Genomic DNA, 12,436 nt, shown 5'->3' on the forward strand with positions numbered 1-12,436 from the left:
TGGCATCTGGTCCTATCACTTCATGGCAAATAGATGGGGAAACAGTGGAAACAGTGACAGACTTTATTTTTGGGGGCACCCAAATCACTACAGATGGTGATTGCAGCCATGAAATTAAAAGATGCTTACTCCTTGGAAGAAGAGTTATGACCAACCTAGACAGCATATTCAAAAGCAGAGACATTACTTTGCCAACAAAGGTCCGTCTAGGCAAAGCTATGGTTTTTCCAGTAGTCATGTATGGATGTGAGAGTTGGACCATAAAGAAAGCTGAGCACCAAAGAATTGATGCTTTTGAGCTGTGTTGTTGGAGATTCTTGAGAGTCCCTTAGACTGCAAGGAGATCTAACCAGCCCATCCTAAAGGAAATTAATCCTGAATATTCATTGGAAGGACTGATGCCGAAGCTGAAACTCCAAAACTTTGGCCACCTGATGTGAAGAACTGACTCATTTGAAAAGACCCTGAATTTGGGAAAGATTGAAGGCAGAAGGAGAAGGGGATGACAGAGGATGAGATGATTGGTTGGTGTCACTAACTTGATGGACATGAATTTAAACAAGCTCTGGGAGTTGGTGATAGTCAGGAAAGCCTGGTATGCTGCAGTCCACGGGGTCACAAAGAGTTGGATTGAGTGACTGAACTGAACTGAAGATCTATCTTTATTATTTTGTATAGCAGTAATTTCCTCATTTTCATCACTTTGTAGTATTCCAGTGTATGACTGTATCACAGTTTACCCATTCTATTATTGATAGACATTTCTAGTTTTAGGCCAATATGAATAATGCTGCAATAAGCATTCTTATACACTTGGTTTCATCTCTTTGGGGTAAATACATAAAAGTGGAATTGCTAGATCATAGGATGTGATATTTTTTATCTGTAGTAGATAATGCCAACTATTTTACAATTTATACTTCCATCATCAATACATGAGAGTTGCTATTGTCATATACCTTTTCTCATTATTGAGATTATCGGTCTTTGTAATTTTAGCTTTTTGGTGGGTGTCATGTAATCTTTCATTATGATTTTAATTTGCATTTCTCTAAATATTAATGAAGTTAAGCACATTTTTGTGTGTTTATCAGATGTCTGGAAATCCTTTTTTGTAAAGTTCCTTTTTCATTTTTTTCTGGCCTGTATTTATACTCAATTGCTTGTCTTTTTCTTACAGATTCAGAGGAATTCTTAATATATTTTGGATTCAAATCATTGTATAAATTGTCTTAGTTTCAGTTCATTTCAGTCACTTAGTTGTGTCTGACTATTTGCAACCCCATGAATCGCAGCACGCCAGGCTTCCCTATCCATCACCATCTCCTGGAATTCACTCAAACTCATGTCCATTGAGTCGGTTATGGCATCTAGCCATCTCATGCTCTGTTGTCCCCTTCTCCTCCTGCCCCCAATCCCTCGCAGCATCACAGTCTTTTCCAATGAGTCAACTCTTCGCATGAGGTGGCCAAAGTACTGGAGTTTCAGCTTTAGCATCATTCCTTCCAAAGAACACCCAGGCTGATCTTCAGAATGGACTGGTTGGATCTCCTTGAAGTCCAAGGGACTCTCAAGAGTCTTCTCCAACACCACAGTTCAAAAGCATCAATTCTTTGGCGCTCAGCCTTCTTCACAGTCCAACTCTCACATCCATACATGACCACAGGAAAAACCATAGCCTTGACTAGATAGACCTTTGTTGGCAAAATAATGTCTCTGCTTTTTAATATGGTATCTAGGTTGATCATAACTTTTCTTCCAAGGAGTAAGTGTCTTTTAATTTCATGGCTGCAATCACCATCTGCAGTGATTTTGGAGCCCCCCAAAATAAAGTCTGACACTGTTTCCACTGTTTCCCCATCTAATTCCCAGGAAGTGATGGGACCAGATGCCATGATCTTTGTTTTCTGAATGTTGAGCTTTAAGCCAACTTTTTCACTCTCCTCTTTCCCTTTCATCAAGAGGCTTTTTAGTTCCTCTTCACTCTCTGCCATAAGGGTGGTGTCATCTGCATATCTGAGGTTATTGATATTTCTCCCAGCAATCTTGATTCCAGCTTGTGTTTCTTCCAGTCCAGCATTTCTCATGATGTACTCTTATGTTGGGCTAAATGTATTTTTAAAGCTGTCAGAGAAAGACCTGAAGCAGAAGTTGTCAGAATGTTTAGTGAGCAGTTAAGATGAAATACTTGCCAGAACTAGTTAAGCCTGAGCTCACATGGAACTATTACAGGGCTGGCTAAAATCACCCAGACTTCCTAGGTGGTGCAGGGGTAAAGAATCTGCTTGCCAATGCAGGAGACCCAAGAGACATGGGTTTTAGCACTGGATCAGGAAGATCCCCTGAAGGAGGAAATGGCAGCCCACTCCCGTATTCTTGCCTGAAAATTGCATGGACAGAGGAACCTGGCAGGCTACAGTCTGTGGGGTCACAGAGTCAGACGTGACTGAGCACATATACACAAACAAACACTAAAACCAGAAGTGGGCCAAGGAACTCTTAAGTAGGGGCACCTAAGTTTTCAATGTCTTAAAAATGTTACCTTGAATTCATGAGGATATACTTAAAATTTTTTTGAACAGTATGTTTTGTTTGAGAAAGTGATGAAAGGTGTAGATAATTTCCCTAGGAAAATACACATGCTTATATACAACTTTGAGGTGTTCATGGAACCTTTGAAATCTTTCCTTGGAACCTCTAGAGGTTTGTTGATCTCAGGTTAAAAATTTCTGGTTATTGCTTTACTTTTTAAATTTGGATCTGTAGACCATCAGGAACTAATATTATAGAATGATGTGAGGGAGGGAGTCAAGTTTTATTTTATTTTTCCACATGGATATTTAATTGACCCAGGATTATTTATCAAAACAAATAAACAAACAATATCAACCCCATCCTTTCTCCACTGCTCAGTAGTGCCAACTTATAAATTTGTTGTAAATCAAGAACCTAAACCTGCTTAATTTCTTCATTTTCTTCTTCAGAGCTCTTGAATCTGTTACTTTGTGGTGTTTTTCTCCCAACCAGGGCCAATTATTTTCTGTCCTATTACTAGTATTTTATATAATAGGTTTTGGTATCTGGTAGACCAAATCTATCCTTTGTGTTCTTCAAGATTTTCTTAGCTTTTCTTGGATTTCATGAAATTTCAATTCATTTTCATTGAATTTATAGATTAATTGGTGGAGATAGACTTCATTAAAATTTTGAATCTTCCAATCCATGAACACAGATTACAAACTTGACAAACTCACTTATTAATTATTATTATTTTTCTGTAAGTTCTTTTGAATTTTCTATCTATATAATCATATCACCTGCATTTAAGGACAATTTTATTTCTTCTTTTTCAATTCTTATGTCTTGTGTATTTCCTTTTCTTGCCTTTTTGTACTGTTGTGATGGTGAGTGCTCTTATTGTATTCTCTATCTGAAAGAGAAAACTTTCAACATTTTACCATTAATTATGATAGAATGATATTTGCTTTAAAATAATGTTTATAGTACAGTTATTGTAATCATTTGGTTCACCCTTCTAAATATGTCGATTTTGTCAAATTTACTGATTGTGTTAAACACTTTTTTATTTTTCCTGTTTTTAAAGTTCATGTATGTCAAGAGAGGTCTTTAAGTCTTCACTCTGATTATGAATTTGTCTATTTTGTTTTATATTTATGCCAAATTTAGCTAAATATTGTAAGAGTATACCATTGTGCATGCTAAGTTGCTTCAGTTGTGTTTGACTCATTAGACACCCTGGACTATAGCCCACTGGGCTCCTCCGTCCATGAGATTCTCGTGACAAGAATACTAGAGTGGGTTGCCATGCCCCTTCCAGGGGATCTTCCTGACCTAGGGATCAAACTTGCATCTCTTATGTCTCCTGCATTGGCAGGTGGGTTTTTTACCACTAGTGCCACCTGGGAAGCTCAACTATACCATTAAGTTCATACAAATTTAGAATCACTATGTCTTAACAAAATATGCTTGATATGCTAAATTAATGAATTGACTTTTTTATTGTTAACTATGTTCTTTATCTCTAGTAATGCACTTTGCCTATAAGTCATTCTTGTTTATATTATTAAAATTTTCTTTCTTTAAAAATTATTTATTTATTATTATTATTTTTTAAAATTTTCTTTGGGTTAGTGTTTATATGTTTTATTCTTTTTTTTGTGATTTGGAAGTATCTCTGATAAGCTGCATATAATGAGATTTTAAAAATTTAATCTCCAAATATCCTGTGCATCATAATTCTAGCATGCCCTATCCTCCAACTGCTTTAGTTTTCTCTGTATCATTTACCACCATTTAAAATACTGCTTATACTACTTATTTTTTAATTATTGCCTCTTTATTTAAATGTAAGCTGAGTGAAGCAGGGACTTTTATCCATTTTATTTATTTATATATCCATATCACTAGGTGAATAGACATTCAAAAATTTTTACAAAATAATGACTCTCAATGAGTTGAACTCTGTGTGCTCTTTTTCGAGATTTCCAAAAACACTAATGTATAAAGAAGTTCTACAGACACAACGTTTGTTTAACCAAGAATTTTCTAAGCCTTTTGTTTAGTTTTAATTGAAATATAGTTGATTTTGAACTTTCCTGGTGGCTCATTGGTAAAGAATCTTTTTGCCAAGCAGGAGATGTAGTTTTGATCCCTGGGTTGGGAAGATCCCCTGGAGAAGGAAATGGCAACCCATCCACTCCAGTATTCTTGCCTGGGAAATCCCAGGGATAGAGGATCCTGGCAGGCTACAGTCCATGGGGTCACAGAAGAATCAGACATGACCTGGCAACAAAATAATAACAATGTTTGATTTACAGTGTGTTAATTTATGATTAATTAATAATTTTTTACCTAAACTTTTATGATCCTAGAACTTTATTGAGGTGTAACTTCTACTAATATTTCAGGAAATGAGTGTTTTATAGAGCACACTATGAAGCCACTGATTTAGAAGATTTTTATATTAGAAGGAGTTTTCCTAGGAAGTTGAAGTTTAGAGAGCCATTTAAAAAATATCTACTTGGGAAGTCCACTAAATTAATGTTCAACAGATTATGTCCAGGTGGCCAAATTTGACTCACTACCTATTTTTATAATAAAATTTTATAAGAACATATTTATGCCCACTTATTTATGTATTTTCTATGGCTGCTTTTGCTTTATTATGGCAGAATTGAGTGGATGTGAGAGATCATATAGCCCTTAAAGCTTAAATTATTTACTGTCTGGTCTTTTATAGAAAAGGCTTGCTGACCCCGGTTAATAAATGCCAAAGAAATTGTTGAGTACTTACTACTTTGTGAGCCCAACATGTTTGCTACATATCTTATATAGATCATCCATTTAGTTATTGTAATAATCTTTTGAGGTAGGCAATGTGATTATTATTATTTTAAAGATGAGGAAATTAAATAGAGAAATTAAACAATTGCCAGTAGTTACACATCTAAGTTACAGTGCCGAGATTTGAATTGAAGTCTGCTTAGTTTTCATTCTTCTCAATATAGTAGACTGCTTCTGGTTCCTCTTGTTCTAGTGGAGTGTGAAATAATGGAATAAAAAGCAAGTTTGAAAAAAATTCATACTGTGCAATGTAATTGTGACTCTGGAAGGTTAGCTATGTAAGAACAGCTGATTTTCTTTTATTTTGAGGTTCTGTGTGCTTACATTTACTTAAGCCTAGGGATGGTAAATATTATATTCTTTTAAAAGTTTACATTTGCAGAATAAGGTTTAAATAAGTAACTTCCCAGATACAAATTTTGTGTTTTCATACACTTTTACTATTTTAAGTAGATTCTGATACTTATTCATTTTTCAATTTAAAGAACATCCTTTTTTTCACTCTGATTAGTCTTTCATAGAGCTTATCCTAATAGAAAGGAGAGTATAAGTGAATATTTTAAGTGCAGCCATGACCATAATAGTAATAATTGCTGCCATTTATTGAGTACAATAAGTGCCAGGAGACTGTACTAATTGATTTGTACTTATTTAATCTTAGTAATAAATCTGTGAGACAGTATAATATTATTATGTGCATTTTATAGATGAGGAAACTGAAGTTACTTATCAAGAAAAAAGTAGTTTTTCTTATTGCATATTTCACAGAAATATTGCTGATTCAAAGGAAGTTAAGGAATCCTATTGGCTAAATTAAAACTTCATTATACAGTAGAGTGGATGTGTGCCATGTGAGTATTTTCCCATGCTATTAACTAGGATTCTAAATGAAAGGTTTAATTAACTCATATTATACCTTGTACTGGGCTATATTTTAATTAAACTTTCCCCTATTTTTAGATGTAATATATATTAATAGAATTCATATTACTAATTTACTAATTAAGGAGATTTTCTTGCATGCTATTCACAGTTCAGAAAAAAACTTCTTGAGAGTTGGTCAAGATAGTGACATTTGCAAATGTGAATTCTGTATAAAATAAAATTGTATACTTTTTTCCCACTTAAGTATTTTTTCCACTTAAAAATGTTCAGCATTATGGAATTTTATAAAAATACAAAAAGTGGAAAGAAAATAATTTACCCCTAGTTCCCTTGTGGCTCAGCTGGTAAAGAATCCACCTGCAATGCAGGAGACCTGGGTTCAAACCCTGGGCTGGGAAGATCCCCTGGAGAAGAGAAAGGTTACCCACTCCAGTATTCTGGCCTAGAGAATTCCATGGACTGTATAGTCCATGGGGTCGCAAAGAGTCAGACAGGACTGAGCGACTTTCACGTTCACTTTCAGTCCCATACTCGATTGGCAACCTTTGTTAACCTCTTGGTAGTTCCTCACAGTTGTTTCCTTAACTTAAGCATCGTCTTTTTTTTTTTTTTTTGAAGTAGGTAGATATAATTTTTATCCCTTTTTTTTGGCCTCACATTATGACATAAGCATTTTCCTGTGCTATTATCCAGGGTTCTAAATAAAATTTTTAATAACCACATAATCTTATGCCTAGTGAGTGGATGATATTTTACTTAGACTATCTCTTATTTTTAGATACAGGTTACTTCAAATTATTATTATTATTACCATTTCATCTCTTTTATTCTTTTGCATTTTAAATCACAAAAGTGTTCATGTTTATGTCCAGAACTCAAATATGGAAATATATAAAGTGAAAAGTCAACATCTTTGTTCCACTATGAAGACTTTTCTGGGTATCCCTTTAGAATTTTTCTGTGCCTATGTAAGCACATTTATATCTATCCTTATTTTACATAAATAGGATCTATCACTCACCTCTTTGATTTTACTTTTTTGAATAATGCTGGAATAAATATATTTGTGTAAAAATTATTTTTGTGTTTATGACTGATTCCTTAAGATCAATTTTTAGAAGTAGAGCTGGGTCAAAGTGCTGAACATTTTGAAGGAAGGCTTTTACTAAATCTGCCAGTTTAAAACACTGCTATTGTGCTCGCTTCGGCAGCACATATACTAAAATTGGAATGATACAGAGAAGATTAGCATGGCCCCTGCGCAAGGATGACACACAAATTCGCGAGTGTTCCATATTTTTTAATTTCAAGATTTGTATGGAAATACAAAAAACCTTGAATAGCCAAAGCAATCTTGAGAAAGAAGAATGAAGCTGGAGGAATCAACTTGCCTGACTTCAGGCTCTACTACAAAGCCACAGTCATCAAGACACTATGGTACTGGCACAAAGACAGAAATATAGATCAATGGAACAAAATAGAAAGCCCAGAGATAAATCCACACACATATGGACACCTTATCTTTGACAAAGGAGGCAAGAATATACAATGGAGTAAAGACAATCTCTTTAACAAATGGTGCTGGGAAAACTGGTCAACCACTTGTAAAAGAATGAAACTAGATCACTTTCTAACACCACATATAAAAATAAACTCAAAATGGATTAAAGATCTACATGTAAGACCAGAAACTATAAAACTCCTAGAGGAGAACATAGGCAAAACACTCTCAGACATAAATCACAGCAGGATCCTCTATGATCCACCCCCCAGAATTCTGGAAATAAAAGCAAACATAAACAAATGGGATCTAATTAAAATTAAAAGCTTCTGCACAACAAAGGAAAATATAAGCAAGGTGAAAAAACAGCCTTCTGAATGGGAGAAAATAATAGCAAATGAAGCAACTGCCAAACAACTAATCTCAAAAATATACAAGCAACTTATGCAGCTCAATTCCAGAAAAAAAACGACCCAATCAAAAGATGGGCCAAAGAACTAAATAGACATTTCTCCAAAGAAGACATATGGATGGCTAACAAACACATGAAAAGATGCTCAACATCACTGATTATTAGAGAAATGCAAATCAAAACCACAGTGAGGTACCACTTCACACCAGTCAGAATGTCTGCAATCCAAAAGTCACCAAGCAATAAATGCTGGAGAGGGTGTGGAGAAAAGGGAACCCTCCTACACTGTTGGTGGGAATGCAAACTAGTACAGCCACTATGGAGAACAGTGTGGAGATGCCTTAAAAAATTGCAAATAGAACTGCCTTATGACCCAGCAATCCCACTGCTGGGCATACACACCGAGGAAAACAGAATTGAAAGAGACACATGTACCCCAATATTCATCGCAGCACTGTTTATAATAGCCAGGACATGGAAGCAACCTAGATGTCCATCAGCAGATGAATGGATAAGAAAGCTGTGGTACATATACACAATGGAGTATTACTCAGCCATTAAAAAGAATACATTTGAATCAGTTCTAACGAGGTGGATGAAACTGGAGCCGATTATACAGAGTGAAGTAAGCCAGAAAGAAAAACACCAATACAGTATACTGACACATATATATGGAATTTAGAAAGATGGTAATGATGACCCTGTTGCAAGACAGCAAAAGAGACAGAGATGTGTGGAGCAGACTTTTGGACTCTGAGGGAGAGGGAGAGGGAGAGGGAGAGGGAGAGGGTGGGATGATTTGGGAGAATGGCATTGAAACATGTATACTATCATATAAGAAACGAATCACCAGTCTATGTCTGATGCAGGATACAGGATGCTTGGGGCTGGTGCACGGGGATGACCCAGAGAGATGTTATGGGGAGGGAGGTGGGAGGGGGAGTTCATATTTGGGAACGCATGTACACCCGTGGTGGATTCATGTCAATGTATGGCAAAACCAATACAGTATTGTAAAGTAAAATAAAGTAAAAATAAAAATTTAATTAAAAAAAAACACTGCTATTTTAGGAAGAGTATGCTAATGTCACCAAATAATAGATCATGGTATTGTTATGGATATAACATATTTAGTTACATTGTTTGTGAATGTAAAATATTTATATTCACCTACTCTGAATTTTTAAAAAATTTAATATAATTAAAAAATTTTAATTGCAGTATAGTTGCTTTATGCTGCTGTGTCAGTTTCTGCTGTACAGAAAAGTGAATCAGCCATATATATACGTATATCCTCTGCTTTTTTTGGACTTCCCTCCATTTAGGTCACCACAAAGCACCGAGTAGAGTTCCCTGTGCTACACAGTAGGTTCTCTTTGCTGCTAAGTCGCTTCAGTCGTGTCCTACTCTGTGTGACCCCATAGACGGCAGCCCACCAGGCTCCCCCGTCCCTGGGATTCTCCAGGCAAGAACACTGGAGTGGGTTGCCGTTTCCTTCTCCAATGCATGAAAGTGAAAAGTGAAAGGGAAGTCGCTCAGTTGTGTCCAACTCTTCGCGACCCCATGGACCACAGCCTACCAGGGTCCTCTGTCCATGGGATTTTCCAGGCAAGAGTACTGGAGTGGGTGCCATCGCCTTTTCCATAGGTTCTCTTTAGTTATCTGTTTTATACATAGCAGTGTATATATGTCAATCTCAATCTCCCAATTCATCCCACCCCCTTCCCCCTTGATATCCATACATTTTTCTCTATGTCTGTCTCTCTTTCTTCTTTGAAAATAAGATAGTCTTTTTCATTTTTCCAGATTCCACATACATGTGTTCACATACAATATGTATTTTTCTCTTTCTAACTTACTTTACTCTATATGACAGTCTCTAGGTCCATCCACATCTGTACAAATGACCCCATTTCATCTTTTTTTGTGACTGAGTAATATTCCATTGTATATAAGGGCCACATCATCTTTATCCATTCCTCTGTTGATGGACATTTAGGTTGCTTCCATGTCCTGGCTATTGTAAATGGTGCTGCAGTGAACATTGGAGTGCATGTATCTTTTTGAGTTATGGTTTACTCTGGGCAAATACCCAGTAGTGGGATTGTTGGGTCATATGGTAGTTCTAGTTTTAGTTTATTAAGGAACATACTGTTCTCCGTAGTGGTTTAATCAATTTACATTCCCACCAGCACTGTCAGAAGGTTCCCTTTTCTCTACACCCTTTCCAGCATTTGTTGTTTGTAGATTTGTTGATGATGGCCATTCTGACTGGTGTGAGGTGATACCTCATTGTAGTTTTGACTTGCATTTCTCTTATAATTAGTGGTGTTGAGCATCTTTTCATGTGTTTGTTGGCCATCTGTATGTCTTCTTTGGAGAAATGTCTATTTCTAGGTCTTCTGTCAATTTTTTAATTTTTTGTATTGAGCTGCATGAGCTATTTGTATATTTTTGAGATTAATCCTTTGTCAGTTGCTTTGTTTGCAAATATTTTCTCCCATTCTGAGTGTTGTCTTTTCATCTTGCTTATGATTTCCTTTGCTGTGCAAAAGCTTTTAAGTTTAATTAGGCCCTGTTTGTTTATTTTTGTTTTTATTTTCATTACTCTAGGAGGTGGATCAAAAAAGATCTTGCTGAGATATATGTCAGTGTTCTGCTTATGTTTTCCTCTAAGAGTTTTATAGTGTCTGGCCTTACATTTAGGTCTAAATCCATTTTGAGTTTATTTTTGTGTATGATGGTAGGAAATGTTTTAATTTCACCCTTTTAAATGCAGCTGTTCAGTTTTCCCAGCACTACTTATTGAAGAGACTGTATTTTCCCCATTGTATATTCCTGTTTGGATGGATTTATTACTAGGCTTTTTTGTTGCAATGGTAAAAGGAATTATTTCCTTAGTCTCTCTTTCTGATCTTTTGTTGCTAGTATATAGGAATGCAAGGGATTTCTTGTGTTTCCGTATTAATTTTCTGTCTGGTTTATCTATCCATTTGTATAAGTGGAGTATTAAAGTCCTCCACTGTTATTGTGTTACTGCCAACTTCCCCTTTTATGGCTATTGTTGTTGTTTGGTTACTAAGTCGTGTCCAACTCTTTGTGAACCCATGAACTATAGCATGCCAGGCTTCCCTGTCCTTCATCATCTCCCTGAGTTTGCTCAAACTCATGTCCATTGAGTCAGTGATGCCGTCCAACCATCTCATCCTCTGTCACCTTCCTCTCCTCTTGCCCTCAGTCTTTCTCAGCATCAGGGTCTTTTCCAGTGAGTCAGCTCTTCACATCAGGTAGCCAAAGCATTGGAGCTTCAGCTTCAGCATCAGTCTGTCCAATGAATATTCAGGGTTTCCTTTAGGATTGACTGGTTTGATCGCCTTGCTGCCCAATGGACTCTCCGGTCTTCCCCAGCACCACAATTCAAAACATCAATTCTTCAGAGCTTAGCCTTCTATATGGTCCAACTCTCACATCCATACATGACTACTGGAAAAAACATAACTTTGACTATAAAGAACTTTTTTGGCAAAGTGATGTCTCTGCTTTTTAATACTCTGTCTAGTTTTTTCATAGCTTTCCCTCCATGGAGCAAGCATCCTAATTTTGTGGCTGTAGTCACCATCCACAGTGATTTTGGAGCCCAAGAAAATGAAATTTGCCACTGTTTTCACTTTTTCCTATTTATTTGCTATGAAGTGATGGGACCAGATGCCATGATCTTAGTTTTTTGAATGTTGAGTTTTAAGCCAGCTTTTTTCACTCTCCTCTTTCACCTTCATCAAGAGACTTTATTTCCTCTTCACTTTCTGTGTGTAGAGTGATATCATCTGCATATCTGAGGTTGTTGATACTTCTCCCAGCAATCCTGATACCAGCTTGTTTTTCATCCAGCCCAGGATTTCGCATGATGTGCTCTGCGTATAAGTTAAATAAGTAGGGTGACAATATACAGCCTTGACATACTCCTTTGCCAATTTTAAACCAGTCTGTTGTTCCATGTCTAGTTCTCCCTGTTGATTCTTGACCTGCATACAGGTTTTTCAGGAGGCAGATAAAGTGGTCTGGTATTCCCATCTCTTTCAAAATTTTCCAGAGTTTGTTGTTATCCACAGAGTCAAAGACTTTTGCGTAGTCAATGAAGCAGATTTTCTGGGAGGATTCCTTTACTTTTTCTATGATCCAGCAGATGTTGGCAATTTGATCTCTTGTTCCCTTGACTTTTCTAAATCCAGCTTCTACATCTGGAAGTTTTTGGTTCACATTCTGTTGAAGTTTAG

At 36.3% G+C, this 12,436-nt stretch overlaps 1 protein-coding gene and 1 non-coding gene across 34 annotated transcripts in view; both read left to right on the top strand.

Annotated features, from left to right (window-relative positions):
- Positions 1-12,436, top strand: part of SOX6 (SRY-box transcription factor 6) — a 715,111-nt gene that overhangs the window by 108,171 nt on the left and 594,504 nt on the right. The window lies entirely within an intron of this gene.
- Positions 7,445-7,551, top strand: LOC138421415 (U6 spliceosomal RNA). Its single transcript, XR_011249496.1, has one exon. It is a non-coding gene; the product is annotated as a U6 spliceosomal RNA (small nuclear RNA).

The sequence above is a fragment of the Ovis canadensis genome, chromosome 15 (assembly GCF_042477335.2).
Source record: "Ovis canadensis isolate MfBH-ARS-UI-01 breed Bighorn chromosome 15, ARS-UI_OviCan_v2, whole genome shotgun sequence".
NCBI classification, from domain to species: domain Eukaryota; kingdom Metazoa; phylum Chordata; class Mammalia; order Artiodactyla; family Bovidae; genus Ovis; species Ovis canadensis.